The sequence below is a fragment of the Canis lupus genome, chromosome 27 (genome assembly GCF_003254725.2).
Source record: "Canis lupus dingo isolate Sandy chromosome 27, ASM325472v2, whole genome shotgun sequence".
NCBI classification, from domain to species: domain Eukaryota; kingdom Metazoa; phylum Chordata; class Mammalia; order Carnivora; family Canidae; genus Canis; species Canis lupus.
Window position 1 is genome coordinate 6,263,772 of NC_064269.1, and position 16,470 is coordinate 6,280,241.

A 16,470-nucleotide genomic window follows, 5' to 3' on the forward strand; every position below is an offset into this window, starting at 1 on the left:
CTTTGTGTTGCCCTAAAATCATGTCACAGGGCATAGAAGTCCCTTTCCTTCCACACTCTGGGTATTGTGTGCCTTTTGCCTGACATAAAGGATTTCCTTCTTCAGCTCTCTACCAGCTGCTTTGTCCATGGCCTCTGGAGATAATGCGATCTGGGCAGCAGGAGCCCAAATGGGCACTGTGATCAGATCTAAATATATGAGTGAAATATGAAAATTTTAGCCATTATTTTCATAGTCCATTCTCAAATAACTGGAAATAAATATGTATATTTTGGAAAAATAATATACATAATTTGTCATTTCTTATTGCCAACATATATTTCACTACAAATAATAATTTTCAGTAGAATTCTTCTCAAATCTGCCCTCACACAAGATTCTCAATACTGTCTGAACAAGCTGAATAATTTTCCCTGGATTTGAATAATTTGTCAGTGGATCTCAAAATATAGCTGCTACCATCTGGTGTTACTATTTATTCAGATAGGTAACTGAACTTAGCCATCCAGTGCTTGTTAACAGTCAAGGTAGGAGAGACCAGTCTTTGATCAACTGAATATAGTTAGTTGTCTTGAATTAGAACGAAAGGCCAGGGTAGAATGGACTTTGACAGCATTAAACAGTAGTTATCCTGTCAGGTTACAAGCCATATGTGTTAGAACAAAGCAGATGAACATCTGCTTTTAGAGTTTGAAAGTTTTAGAGTGTGCAAGTTTTAGAGTGTGAAAATGTGGGTTGGGTTAGCATGTGGACTTCCAAACTGGCTGAGACATTGACAGGAGCAGAGTCTGGTTTAAACTGGGCACAGGATATGTGACCGGATATTATCCTACTCCAGGGCAACAACCTCTCTGATCAAATGCAAGTAGGCATTTCCTCCAACAACACACTAGGGTTATAACTTGCCTGATTATCTTGGGCTGAAATTTTTTCATTAAATTTTCTTTAAATTCTAAAACTAATCTATATGAAAGGAAAAGAGAGTAAAACAAAAAACAAGAGAAATCCTTACCATGCTAACTCAGCACCCTAGACTTTATCTTCTACTATGCCAGAGACAGAATCTTCTACCCTATCTTAGTTTCCTATTCTTAAAATAACGCCCATCGCTTTGTTATCTCAATACTTATACCTATGAGATCTGAATTTCAAGCCTTTCTCTATCTTACCACTATCTCCAGAATTTATAGCTTGCTTACCCTAGTGTTCCTATAGAAGTAGAAACAGTTCTTCAAACCCAAACCAGTGGTTTTTGCTGCTTTTGCTCTAGCCATATTCCTCTGCATATTCTCTGCTTAATTCCTTAACATAGCCTTGATTCTGTGATTTGTTCACTTTGCAAATATGCTTTACTTTCTTACCTTTTTTTTTGTCACTGCATATTCCTGGAAAAAAAACAAACCCCATTTGATACCAGATGTCTTTCTGCTCCATACATGTGCTTAAGCAGATAAATATTACTGGAGATAAATTAGTCTCCAAATCTGAAGTGGGCAAATATATCATTGGTTAATCTTACTGCATTTCCGTAGTAAATTAGTCTTCCACTTGATGTACCTGAGTTTTTTGTTCTTGGGTCATCAAAATCCCCATCACTAAAAACACACACCACGTATACACACAGATAGATGATAGATAATAGATAGGTATACTTTGTTCACAATTTCATCTCATATTTCATCAACAACTTTGCAGTGATCAATCAGAAAGTCTCTCATATTCCAGCCATAAAATCTACCAAACTAGCTACCTTAGTCCCCACTCTCTTTACCTTACCTCTTATTTACAACAGGTAAAGGGCCCCTCCTCCTACCTATGGACAAAACCACTTGTGCTCTGGATCATTTATTGTTCCTTTATCAAGGATTTTACTTCTGTTATTGGCCTTTTACTTTGCCACATCAACAAATTTTCTCTATTCCCACTGAATATACAAAATGTTCTTTGTGTTAATGTTCATCTTGAAAATAAAAAGAAAGGAGACCTCTAGGGACATAAGATGAGGGTCTACAAAACTGCATAAGGAGTTGATGGGGGTGGTGGACTGTCATCCAAGAATATCAAATTTCTCATCATGATTAGGAAGTCAGCTTAGAAATATTTGAACATGGTTTCCAGTACATTTGTGAAATAATGCACATGTGCAGGAGGGCTAAGGCAGTGGGGGTAATTGGGAGGCACAAAAGGAGTTGTGATGTCTCTCTTGGATTTCCAGGGTAAATATTTTTATCACTATGGGAAACCATAGCATGTTCAGTGAGTCCATCCTCCTTAGGTTGTCTGCTGACCCTCAGACCTGGATTCTGCTCTCCATGTTGTTTCTGGTGCTTTACCTCCTCACTCTGATGGGAAACCTGGTGATGCTGCTGGTGATGAGGGCTAATTCTCACCTTCCCTGTACTTCTCCTATGCCCATGTACTTCTTTTTGAGACAACTCCCCTTCCTGGACCTCTGCCACTCATCTATCACAGTCCCCAAGATGATGGAGACTATCTTCTGAAAGCACAGTCATCTTTGTAGAGAGCTGTCTGGCTCAAGCCTTCTTTGTGTTTGCCACAGGGGGCACTGAGGCCTTTCTGCAGGCTGTGGTGGCCTATGACCACTTTGTAGCCATCACCTCCCCTCTGCTCTAGGGCCAGGTGATGAACAACCAGCTCTGTGTTGGGATGGTGTGGAGTTCCTGGGGCCTGGCCTTTGCTGATGCTCTCATCAATATCCTCTTGGTTGTCAATTTAGACTATTGTGAGGACCAGACTATTCCCCATTTCAGCTGTGAGCGGTCTTCTCTCTTCCCTTTGTCTTGCTCTGATACCTCCACCAATTTCGCACTCCTGCTCTGCTCCTCTGTCTTGCATTTCTTTGGAACCTTCCTAATGATTGTTTCTTCCCATGCCTGCATTGTTTCCACCATCCTCAGCATCAGCTCCATCTCTTGTAGGTGTGAGGCCTTTTTTACTTGTCTTCTCACTTCATTACTGCGATCTTGTTCTATCGCTCAGTTTTGTGTTCTGACTGGAGATGATGTTCTCCGTGCAGTACAGTGTGGTCACTCATATGCTGAACCCCCTCATTTATAGCCTGCAGAAACAAGGTGAAGATAGCTATGAGAAGAATGTTAAGATATGTTAGTTCATTTTTTTAAATTTTCTTTTTTTAATTTAAATTCAACTTGCCAACATATAGTACATCATTGGTTTCAGGTGTCATTTTCAATAATTCATCAGTTACATGTAACAGTGCTCATCACATCAAGTGCCCTCCTTAATGCCTGTCACCCAATTATCCCATGCCTCCTTTATAGCAGTTAGAATGGCTAAAATTAACAAGATATATTAGTTCTTTCACATAGTGGACCAGAGAAACAGGACCATGGAGAAGCTAAACCATAATGCCACAAAATATAACTAAAAATCAAGGGTGGTTGGTTCGTTCCTTTCTTCCTTCTCTCTTTTTGTTTTTCTTGCTTTTTTTTTTAATATTTTTTTTCAATTTTTATTTATTTATGATAGTCATAGAGAGAGAGAGAGAGAGAGAGAGGCAGAGACATAGGCCGAGGGAGAAGCAGGCTCCATGCACCGGGAGCCCGATGTGGGATTCGATCCCGGGTCTCCAGGATCGCGCCCTGGGCCAAAGGCAGGCGCCAAACCGCTGCGCCACTCAGGGATCCCTCTTGCTTTTTTTTTTAAGCATTCTTAGAAACATCTTTATTAGAAGGGTTCTTAAAAACTTCACTATATGAAATTACAGATTGAATAAGGATCACTTCCTTCACTGATAAAACACTGGTATGAATGCAGCTTGCAAGAGAAGTTTTTAGAAACAAGGGATTATTTCTTGATTGACCATCATGCCAGCTGTTGAAAGAGATGTACGTGTCAGCATCTTTTGTGTGTGTGTGTGTGTGTGTGTGTGTGTGTGTGTGTGTCAGCATCTTAATGCATGTTCAAGAAGAAGGCAGCAAGCTCTACTCTTAGGATGATTAAAGATCAGCTCTATTCAGAGGAAGAAAGATGGATCAGATAATTTTCCAAGGTATTACTTTACAGTAAATATATATATATATATATATATTTACCCTTCCTACTGCACACTACTCTTGGTTAGGGAAATTAACCCTTCCCCATTTTATGCAGTTCACTGGGACTCTCCATGGTACCCCCTGTGTCCCCTTACCACAAGGAGATCATGTGACCCACAGGCCAGTCATTCTACCTCTGCCTCATAAGGTACTGTCCAGGCCCCTGCTGCTGCTGAGAGTCTCCAGTGATACTTTGCTTATTAAGCTTCCTCACAGGAGGTTTTTCAACAAGCACAATAATAATAGCAGACCTTTAATAAAAACTTACTCTGGGGTGCCTGGGTGGTTCAGTCAGTTTAGTGTTTGACTCCGTTTTAGCTCAGGTCACGATCTCAGGGTCATGAGCTTGAGCCTTGCGTAGGACTCTGTGCTCAGCAGAGAGTCTTCTTGAGATTTTCTTCCTCTCCTGCTTGTTCCCCCACTCATGCGCGTGTGTCTCTCTCTAAAATAAATAAATGAATGAATAAATAAATATTTTTTTAAAAAAGGAAAACAAAGACACTTACCCTAAGTTAAGTGTTTTACACATATAATCCTCTTTGATGATCTCATCAACTCTAAGCATTCAGAAATGCTTTATTAGTCTGGTATCCCTTGCAAAACATCCTTTTCTTAGCTAGTTTGAATCAAATTAAAATTATGTTGGTTGGAACCAAAGAATCCAAACTGACATTCAAATTGGCACTAAAAAGTAAATTATGTTCTTCACTTGATCCCAAGAAAAATGTGTGAGCCTTTTGAATTAATATATAAGTTGGTGAAGAAGATAGCAAATCTTCTATTTATATTCTCTTATAGTTCTCTTATTTTCTCACCATGGTATTCAATGGCAAGTGTGTTACCACCTTGATAACCTCAAATTATGCAACATTGATAATGAAGTTATAATGATTAAGAAGCTGGTGCTCTCATCTAGGATGGTGGAGATAAGAATATTAATATTCAAGGATAATTTCAAGCAAGACAAATTCAAATCTGGAAATTCTGACCTTACATATGGCTTAGAGATGATCTAGAACTAAACTTAAAAGTTCATTCTCTGGCTTGCTGAATTACAACCCTGTTAGAATTAACTATCGTATTGGACTGCATATGTAAAATTAGGGAATTGATCAAGAGTTCAACAGTGATACCTTGTAGTATTTGAGATCTCAGAGTACAGAACTTCCAAACCACTGAAAAGGAACCCTACAGCAGTACCTAGCTGCCTCAGCCAATGGAGCAAGCAACTCTTTATCTTGGGGTTGTAAATCTGAGCTCCACACTGGATGTAGGGATGACTTAAAAAATATATATATATTTTAAAAAGTATCCCTACTGTCCTTTCCTCAGCCAAGCTCTTCCTTTCTTAATGGAAAAAGCCATTAAGAGATTCTTCTCATGCCTTCCTTTCTTGTTAGTCTCCAGGATCCAAAATTAATATGACTTTGGGTGAAATGAAGATTCAGAAAAGATATTAGGAGGTTTGTATTTAAAACAATAGTCCATTAATTTCTGTTTCAGAACTCTGGAAATAATTTGTGGGAAATGATATTAAATATGTTCAACCAAGGAGTATGGACTTGACATTTTAAAAGTAATTTTAAAATCCTTTTACATATAAAGATAAATATATAATTTTATGAGAATGTGTAAATGAGATTATTTTATGTAAGGTGCTTCATGGTGGTCCAGTCTTATTTTTTTCTTTACCTACCTCTACTTTCCCCAATTTCTATTCTTCCTCCAATCACTGTCTCCCTCTCTCCAATTTCTGTTTTTCCTCCAACCACTGTCTCCCTCTCCAGAAACTCATTAATGGAATATATTTTCTTTCATAACTTTTTCATACTCATATAATCACACATAAGTGCTCATATATATGTGTACAGATATACATGTTCATTTTACATATTTATGGATGTTCTGCTTTTTAAAAACTCCATTTAAATATCAGGTTTTGCAAATCAAAACCACAATGAGACGTCTACCACCTCACACTGGTCAGAATGGCTAAAATTAAAAAGTCAGGAAATGACATATTAGTGAGAGTGCAGAGAGAGGGGAACCCTCTTACACTGTTGGTGGGAACTCAAGCTGGTACAGCCACTCTGTAAAACAGTATGGAGGTTCTTCAAGAAGTTAAAAATAGAGCTACCCTAAGACCCAGGATTGCACTACTAGGTATTATTTACCCCAAAGATACAAATGTAGTAATATGAAGGGGCACATGCACCCCAATGTTTATAGCAGCAAGGTACACAATAGCCAAACTATGGAGAGAGCCAAGAGGTCCTTAGATGAATGGATAAAGAAGACGTGGTATACATATACAATGGAATGTTACTCAGCCATCAAAAAAATGAAATCTTGCCATTTGCAATGACAGGGCTGGAATGAGAGGGTATTATGCTAAGTAAAATAAGTCAATCAGAGAAAGACAATTATATGATGTCACTCATATGTGGAATTTAAGAAACAAAACAGAGGAGAATAGGGGAAGGGAGGGAAAAATAAAACAAGATAAAATCAGAGAGAGAGAGAGACAAACCATAAGAAACTCTTCATCATAGGAAACAAACCGAGGGTTGCTGGTGAGGGAGGGGGGATGGAGTAATTGAGTGATAGGTAATTAGAAGGTCACGTGATGTAATGAGCTCTGGGTGTTATATACAGCTGATGAATCACAGAACTCTACCTCTGAAACTAATAATACACTATATGTTAATTAATTGAATTTTTTTAAGTATGAATTTTTAAAAATAAAATAAATATCAGGTTTTATCTTGCTTCTCCCTCAGTCAGCAATACCATGGACATACTAGTCTAGGTCAGATGGTTTAGTTCTAATTTATTCTTTCAAATTATAGCCTAATATTCCATGGTAGGATGTGCCATAATATATGCAAGCTGTCTTTTATATGAGCATTACATTTGCTTCCAGATATTGACACAATGAATAATGTTTTAATAAACAGATTTATATATAAATCCTTTAGTTTAGATGCTTTTATTTATATGGAGGTGATTCTCAGGAATGGGATTCTCATATCAAAGCATATGTTATTTTAACTTTAATATATGTTGCTAGATTGCTTTCTGGAAAGTTCACATATACTAAGTAATGAGTAAGTGTAATTTTCTCCTATATACTCCCCAGATATACATGTTATAGATCATTTAAGAATTTTGGCCTGATGGGTGCAAAATTGTTTCTCTGTTTAGTTTATTCTGCATTTTCCTTAAAACCAGTGAGTGTTGGGATCCCTGGGTGGCACAGCGGTTTGGCGCCTGCCTTTGGCCCAGGGCGCGATCCTGGAGACCCGGGATCGAATCCCACGTCGGGCTCCCTGGTGCATGGAGCCTGCTTCTCCCTCTGCCTGTGTCTCTGCCTCTCTCTCTCTCTCTCTCTCTCTCTCTCTCTGACTATCATAAATAAATTAAAAAAAAAAAAACAAAACCAGTGAGTGTTACTATCTTTTCATGTGCTTGTTAACAATTTGGATTTGCTCTCCTATTAATTGGTCATCCATATCTTTTGCCTATTTCTCTTCTATGTTTGTGTTTTCTTGTCCATTAGCAATTTTTGTACATTAGCAATATTAACAGTAGTTTGCAATCTATGCTGCAAATGTTGACCAAGATTGATTACTTTTCTATTTATTTTTATAGTCATATAAAAGTTTAAATATTTACATAGGTATGACACCCTTTTCCCTGATACCATGTAGATGTCCTGTTTTGTTTAATAAATGCTCCAATTACTCAACTGGAGTATTCTGTACATATTCTCTTAGTCTTCCTTAGTTAGTATTATTTTATATTTTATTATTTTTCATTTGGAACTTATATTTGGTGTAGTATGGATGTCTAAATGTATTATTTTATTGATTTAAAGAGACAACAATATTTATTCAACATACTTTCTTTCCCACCAAGTAGAAATAATATATATTATAATTAAATTCTGTGGCTTATGTATGAGATTTCTTTATTTTTTTAAAGATTTTTATTTATTTATTCATGAGAGAGAGACACAAACACAGAGAGAGAGAGAGGCAGAGACACAGGCAGAGGGAGAAGCAGGCTCTATGCCAGGACCCCGATGCAGGACTTGATCCCGGGGCCCCAGGATCATTCCCTGGGCCAAAGGCAGGCACTAAACCACAGAGCTACCCAGGGATGTCCTGAGATTTCTTTTCTGAGTCAATTATCTTTGGTTTTTTTTCTATTATAATTTTACATTGGTTATTCTGAAATATCATAATGCAAGTCTTTTTCATACTACCCTCATTTATGTTTTATTAACAACTCCATGAAGTATGATTTACATATAATAAAATTCACTCATTTTAAGTGTAAATTCTGTAATTTTTAGTGCATTCACAGAGTTGTGCAATCATCATGACAATCCAACTTTAGAACATTTTATAACCCAAAAAAAATCCCTCGTACTCATCTGCATCCTCAGACGCAGAACACCCCCAGATCCAGATTTGCCTTTGGATATTTCATTTGAATGGAACTATTCAGTATGTGGTCTTTATTTCACTTGGCATATGTTTTTGAGGTTTACCTATGTGGTAGCATGTATTAGTACTTCTTTCTAGTCCTTCTGTGGTTACTCTTTGCAAAGTGTATCATTATCCATTTTTATACTTTCAATCTAGTTGTCTCTTTTAGTCTGACATGTTTCTTTTATAGATAGCATATAGCTAGACTTGATTTTTTAAATCCAGTCTGGCCATATCTGACTTTTTGATTGTACACTTTAGTCAATTTACATTTAACATAATTTTCCATATGGTTAAACTTAGGTCAGCCATTTGCTGTTTATTTTCTGTATATCATGTCTTTTTTCTTCCTGTGTTCTTCATTTACCACCTTCTTTTGTATTAGGTAAATATTTTCTAGTGATCCACTTTATTTTTTGGTGACTTTTCTAACTTGTTTTTGAGTTATTTTCTTAGTTATTGCTCTAGGGTAATGATTCTCAATAGGAAATAATTTTTCCCCTAAGGGAACATTTGACAATATCTGGAGACATTTTTGTTTGTTAAATTAAAAGAGTGTTAGTGGTATCTATTGGCTAATGGCAAGTGTTGCTGCTAAACACCCTGCAACACACAGGACAGCTGTCTACAATAAAGGAATTTTCCAGCCCAAAATGTCAGTGGTACTGAGGTTGAGAAATCTTTCTGTAGAGTTACAATATAAATCTTAAATTATAATTATCTACTTCAGAGTAATACTAAATTCTAGTAATATATAGAAGCTTTGTTCCAATATGGCTCAATTTCTTCTTTCTCCTTTGTGCTATTATTATCATATCATGTCCATATTTGTTACAAATCCAAAATGCATTATTATGGTTAGTGCTTTACAAAATCTTATGTTTTAAAGAAGTTAAAAGAAGGAAGGAGGAATTTTAAGTATAGGGTCTTTTATATAAACCACATACATGGACATGAAATAAGTCAGTTGAAGAAAGAAAATTACCATATGGTTTCACTCATACGTGGAATATGAGAAATAGTGCCAAGGACCATAAGGAAGGAGGGGGAACTGAATGGGGAAAAATCAGAGAGGAAGACAAACCATGAGAGACTCTTAACTCTGGGAAACAAACTGAGGGTTGCTGAAGGCAAGGTGGGTGGGAGGATGGGGGAACTGGGTGATGGGCATTAAGGAGGGCATCTGATGTGATGAGCACCTGGTGTTATACTATATGTTGGCAAATTGAAACAATCCAATCATGAAATGGGCAAAAGACATGAAAAGAAATCTCACAGAGGAAGACATAGACATGGCCAACAAGCAGATGAGAAAATGCTCCGCATCACTTGCCATCAGGGAAATACAAATCAAAACCACAATGAGATACCACCTCACACCAGTGAGAATGGGGAAAATTAACAAGGCAGGAAACAACAAATGTTGGAGAGGATGTGGAGAAAGGGGAACCCTCTTACACTGTTGGTGCAATGTGACTGGTGCAGCCAATCTGGAAAACTGTGTGGAGGTTCCTCAAAGAGTTAAAAATAGATCTGCCCTACGACCCAGCACTTACACTGCTGGGGATTTACCCCAAAGATACAGATGCAATGAAATGCCAGGACACCTGCACCCGGATGTTTCTAGCAGCAATGTCCACAATAGCCAAACTGTGGAAGGAGCCTCGGTGTCCATTGAAAGATGAATGGATAAAGAAGATGGTTTATGTATACAATGGAATATTACTCAGCCATTAGAAACGACAAATACCCAGCATTTGCTTTGACGAGGATGGAACTGGAGGGTATTAGGCTGAGTGAAATAAGTCAATTGGAGAAGGACAAACATTATATGGTCTCATTCATTTGGGGAATATAAAAAATAGTGAAAGGGAATAAAGGGGAAAGGAGAAAAAATGAGTGGGAAATATCAGAAAGGGAGACAGAACATGAGAGACTCCTAACTCTGGGAAATGAACAAGGGGTGGTAGAAAGGGAGGTGGGCAGGGGGTGGGGGTGACTGGTTGATGAGCATTGAGGGGGGCACTTGATGGGATGAGCAATGGGTGATATGCTATATGTTGGCAAGTGGAACACCAATAAATAAATTTATAAAAAAAATTAAAATGAAATGAAAAATAAACCAATATATTTATCATTGTTAAAAAAAAAAAACAAAATTCAACAAAGTAAGTTTGAAGATCTAATTGGCTTTATTAAAAGATTCATGATTTGGGCAGCATTGTTTAGACAAGATTGTCCTAAAGGGAGCCATCAGTAAAAGTAAATCTTAAGGGAGTCTAAGAGTATATTTCCTAGTGTTGATAAGGAAGTTCCAAGTGGACTAGCTCCTGGTGGGGAGTAGGTAGGGTTGAAACTGCAGTCAGGATAGATACTAAGTCTTGGGGCTTTAACCTCAGTGACTGTATTTTAGGTTTGTGGTTTTCTTTATAACATGTTAATACTCTTCATTTTATCCTGTAGATTTGAGTTACTCTCTAGTGTTATTTCTACACCAATGTATTGCTCCATTCCCTCATATTCTTTTTGTGCTATTGTTGTCATAATTATTTCATCCTTATATGTGACAAGATCAACAATACAACTTTATTATTTTCTGTAATTATGTTGTTTTTAAATATTTTATTTATTTATTCATGGGAGACACAGGGAGAGACAGAGACATAGCAGAAGGAGAAGCAGGCTCCCTGGTGGGAGCCTGATGTGGGACTTGAACCCAGGACCCCAGGATCATGACCTGAGCCGAGGCAGACATTCAACCACTAAGCCACCAGGCATCCCATGTAATCACGGTTTTTATTTTATTTTATTTATTTATTTTTAATAATAAATTTATTTTTTATTGGCGTTCAATTTGCCAACAAACAGAATAACACCCAGTGCTCATCCCATCAAGTGCCCCCCTCACTGCCCGTCACCCAGTCACCCCCACTCCCCACTCTCCCCTTCCACCACCCCTAGTTCGTTTCCCAGAGTTAGGAGTCTTCCATGTTCTGTATCCCTTTCTGATATTTCCTACACATTTCATCTCCCTTCCCATCAATTCCCTTTCACTATTTTTTATATTCCCCAAATGAATGAGACCATATAATGTTTGTCCTTCTCCGATTGACTTATTTCACTCAGCATAATACCCTCCAGTTCCATCCACGTCAAAGCAAATGCTGGGTATTTGTCATTTCTAATGGCTGAGTAATATTCCATTGTATACATAAACCACATTTTCTTTATCCATTCATCTTTCGATGGACACCAAGGCTCCTTCCACAGTTTGGCTATTGTGGACATTGTGTGTTGACCATGTCTATGTCTTCCTCTGTGAGATTTCTCTTCATGTCTTTTGCCCATTTCATGATGGATTGTTTGTTTCTTTGCTGTTGAGTTTAATAAGTTCTTTATAGATCTTGGAAACTAGCCCTTTATCTGATACATCATTTGCAAATATCTTCTCCCATTCTGTAGGTTGTCTTTTAGTTTTGTTGACTGTATCCTTTGCTGTGCAAAAGCTTCTTATCTTGATGAAGTCCCAATAGTTCATTTTTGCTTTTGTTCCTTTTGCCTTTGTGGATGTATCTTGCAAGAAGTTACTGTGGCTGAGTTCAAAAAGGGTGTTGCCTGTGTTCTCCTCTAGTATCTTGATGGAATCTTGTCTCACATTTAGATATTTCATCCATTTTGAGCTTATCTTTGTGTATGGTGCAAGGGAGTGGTCTAGTTTCATTCTTCTGCATGTGGATGTCCAATTTTCCCAGCACCATTTATTGAAGAGACTTTCTTCCAGTGGATAGTCTTCCTCCTTTATCGAATATTAGTTGACCATAAAGTTGAGGGTCCACTTCTGGATTCTCTATTCTGTTCCATTGATCTATGTGTCTGTTTTTGTGCCAGTACCACACTGTCTTGATGACCACAGCTTTGTAGTACAACCTGAAATCTGGCATTGTGATGCCTCCAGCTATGGTTTTCTTTTTTAAAATTCCCCTAGCTATTCGGGGTCTTTTCTGATTCCACACAAATCTTAAAATAATTTGTTCTAACTCTCTGAAGAAAGTCCATGGTATTTTGATAGGGATTGCATTAAACGTGTAAATTGCCCTGGGTAACACTGACATTTTCACAATATTAATTCTGCCAATCCATGAGCATAGAATATTTTTCCATCTCTTTGTGTCTTCCTCAATTTCTTTCAGAAGTGTTCTATAGTTTTTAGGGTATAGATCCTTTACCTCTTTGGTTAGGTTTTTTCCTAGGTATCTCGTGCTTTTGGATGCAATTGTAAATGGGATTGACTCCTTAATTTCTCTTTCTTCAGTCTCATTGTTAATGTATAGAAATGCCACTGACTTCTGGGCATGGATTTTGTATCCTGCCACACTGCCAAATTGCTGTATGAGTTCTAGCAAATCTTGGGGTGGAGGCTTCTGGGTTTTCTATGTAGAGTATCATGTCATCAGCGAAGAGGGAGAGTTTGACTTCTTCTTTGCCAATTTGAATGCCTTTAATGTCTTTTTGTTGTCTGATTGCTGAGGCTAGGACTTCCAGTACTATGTTGAACAGCAGTGGTGAGAGTGGACATCCCTGTCTTGTTCCTGATCTTAGGGGAAAGGCTCCCAGTGCTTTCCCATTGAGAATGATATTTGCTGTGGGCTTTTCGTAGATGGCTTTTAAGATGTTGAGGAATGTTCCCTCTATCCCTACACTCTGAAGAGTTTTGATCAGAAATGGATGCTGTATTTATTCAAATGCTTTCTCTGCATCTAATGAGAGGATCATATGGTTCTTGGTTTTTCTCTTGCTGATATGATGAATCACATTGATTGTTTTACGAGTGTTGAACCAGCCTTGTGTCCCGGGGATAAATCCTACTTGGTCATGGTGAATAATTTTCTTACTGGATTGTTGGATCCTATTGGCTAGTATCTTGTTGAGAATTTTTGCATCCATTATATCAGGGATATTGGTCTATAATTCTCCTTTTTGGTGGGGTCTTTGTCTGGTTTTGGAATGAAGGTGATGCTGGCCTCATAGAACGAATTTGGAAGTACTCCATCTCTTTCTATCTTTCCAAACAGCTTTAGGAGAATAGGTATGGTTTCTTCTTTAAACGTTTGATAGAATTCCCCTGGGAAGCCATCTGGCCCTGGACTCTTGTGTCTTGGGAGGTTTTTGATGACTGCTTCAATTTCCTCCCTGGTTATTGGCCTGTTCAGGTTTTCTATTTCTTCCTGTTCCAGTTTTGGTAGTTTGTGGCTTTCCAGAAATGCATTCATTTCTTCTAGGTTGCCTAATTTATTGGCGTATAGTTGTTCATAATATGTCTTTAAAATCGTTTGTATTTCCTTGGTGTTGGCAGTGATCTCTCCTTTCTCATTCATGATTTTATTAATTTGAGTCTTCTCTCTCTTCTTTTTAATAAGGCTGGCTAATGGTTTATCTATCTTATTAATTCTTTCAAAGAACCAACTCCTGGTTTTGTTGATCTGTTCCACAGTTCTTCTGGTCTCGATTTCGTTGAGTTCTGCTCGAATCTTTATTAACTCTCTTCTTCTGCTGCGTGTAGCATCTAGTTGCTGTTTTTTCTCTAGCTCCTTTAGGTGTAAGATTAGCTTTTGTATTTGAGTTCTTTCCAGTTTTTGGATGGATGCTTGTATTGCGATGTATTTCCCCCTTAGGACTGCTTTTGCTGCATCCCAAAGATTTTGAACGGTTGTATCTTCATTCTCATTAGTTTCCATGAATCTTTTTAATTCTTCCTTAATTTCCTGGTTGACCCTTTCATCTTTTAGCAAGATGGTCCTTAACTTCCTTGTGTATGAGGTCCTTCCAAACTTCTTGTTGTGATTTAGTTCTAATTTCAAGGCATTATGGTCTGAGAATATGCAGGGGACGATCCCAATCTTTTGGTATCGGTTCAGACCCGATTTGTGACCCAGTATGTGGTCTATTCTGGAGAAAGTTCCATGTGCACTTGAGAAGAATGTGTATTCAGTTGAGTTTGGATGTAAAGTTCTGTAGATATCTGTGAAATCCATCTGGTCCAGTGTATCATTTAAAGCTCTCGTTTCTTTGGATATGTTGTATTTAGAAGACCTATCGAGTGTAGAAGGAGCTAGATTGAAGTCACCAAGTATAAGTGTATTATTATTTAAGTATGTCTTAATTTTGGTTATTAATTGATATATTTGGCAGTTCCCACATTTCGGGGCATATATTTTGAGGATTGTTAAGTCCTCTTGTTGAATAGATCCTTTAAGTATGAGATAGTGTCCCTCTTCATCTCTCACTACAGTCTTCGGGGTAAATTTTACTTTATCTGATATAAGGATGGCTACCCCCTCCTTTCTTTTGAGGACCATTCGAATGGTAAATGGTTCTCCAACCTTTTATTTTCAGGTTGTATGTGTCCTTCTGTCTAAAATGAGCCTCTTGTAGACAGCAAATAGATGGGTCCTGCTCTTTTATCCGTTCTGACACCCTGTGCCTTTTGTTGAGGTCATTAAGCCCATTCACGTTCAGAGTTACTATTGAAAGATACAAGTTTAGTGTCATCATGATATCTATTCAGTCCTTGTTTTTGTGGATTGTTCCACTGGACTTCTTCTTAAAGGGGAATTTTGAGAGTCCCCCTTAAAATATCTTGCAGACCTGGTTTGGAGGTCACGTATTCTTTCAGTTCCTGCCTGTCTTGGAAGCTCTCTCTCCTTCCATTCTGAATGAGAGCCTTGCTGGATAAAGTATTCTTGGTTGCATGTTCTTCTCATTTAGGACCCTGAATATATCCTGCCAGCCCTTTCTGGCCTGCCAGAACTCTGTGGAGAGGTCTGCTGTTACCCTAATACTTCTCCCCATAAAAGTCAGGGATTTCTTGTCTCTTGCTGCTTTAAGGATCTTCTCTTTATCTTTGGAATTTGCAAGCTTCACTATCAAATTTCGAGGTGTTGAATGTTGTTTTTTTTTTTAATTTTAGGGGGGGGGAATCTCTCTATTTCCTGGATCTGAATGCCTGTTTCCCTTCCCAGATTAGGAAAGTTTTCAGCTGTGATTTGTTCAAATACATATTCTGGCCCTCTGGCCCTTTCGGCGCCCTCGGGAACCCCAATTAAACGTAGGTTTTTCTTCCTCAGGCTGTCATTTATTTCCCTTAATGTGTCCTCATGGTCTTTTAATTGTCTGTGTCCTTTTTCCTCAGTTTCCCTCTTTGCCATCAACTTGTCTTGTATGTCACTCACTCGTTCTTCCACCTCGTTAACCCTCGTCGTTAGGACTTCTAGTTTGGATTGCATCTCCATTAATTGATTTTTAATTTCTGCCTGATTAGCTCTAAATTCTGCAGTCATGAAGTCTCTTGAGTCCTTTATGCTTTTTTCTAGAGCCACCAGTAGCTGTATAATAGTGCTTCTCAATTGGCTTTCTGATATTGAATTGTTATTCAAATTTTGTAACTGTGGGAGAGAGGACTGTTTCTGATTCTTTCTTTTGAGGTGAGGTTTTCCTTCTAGTCATTTTGCTCAGTGCAGAGTGGCCAAAAACAAGTTGTATTCAGAAAGGGAGAAAAAGAGAGGAGAGAAAGAAGGAAAGAAAAGAGAAAAAGAAAAAAGAGAAAGAAAAAGAAAGGAAAAAAAGGGGTGGGGGAAGCAAACAGAAATGAAAAAGCAAACAAAACAAAACAAAACAAAACAAAACCAAAAACAAAAAAAAAAAAAAACAGGGAGGAGTATCCTGATTCTGTATACTATAAGTCCCTTGACTTCCCCTGGAACTTTCCAGTGCTGCTTTGACAAGAATTTGTTTTTCCCCTGTCTGTCTAGCTGGTCTTCTGGGGGATTGGCCTGTTGTGCTGATTTTCAGGTGTTAGCACTTGGGGGAGCTGCTCAGCCCCCTGCTTGGTTTAGGGCTCA

At 38.0% G+C, this 16,470-nt stretch overlaps 1 pseudogene; it reads left to right on the top strand.

Annotated features, from left to right (window-relative positions):
• Positions 1-1,491: 1,491 nt before the first annotated feature.
• Positions 1,492-3,849, top strand: LOC112678263 (olfactory receptor 8S1-like; annotated as a pseudogene).
• The last annotated feature ends 12,621 nt before the right edge of the window (positions 3,850-16,470 follow it).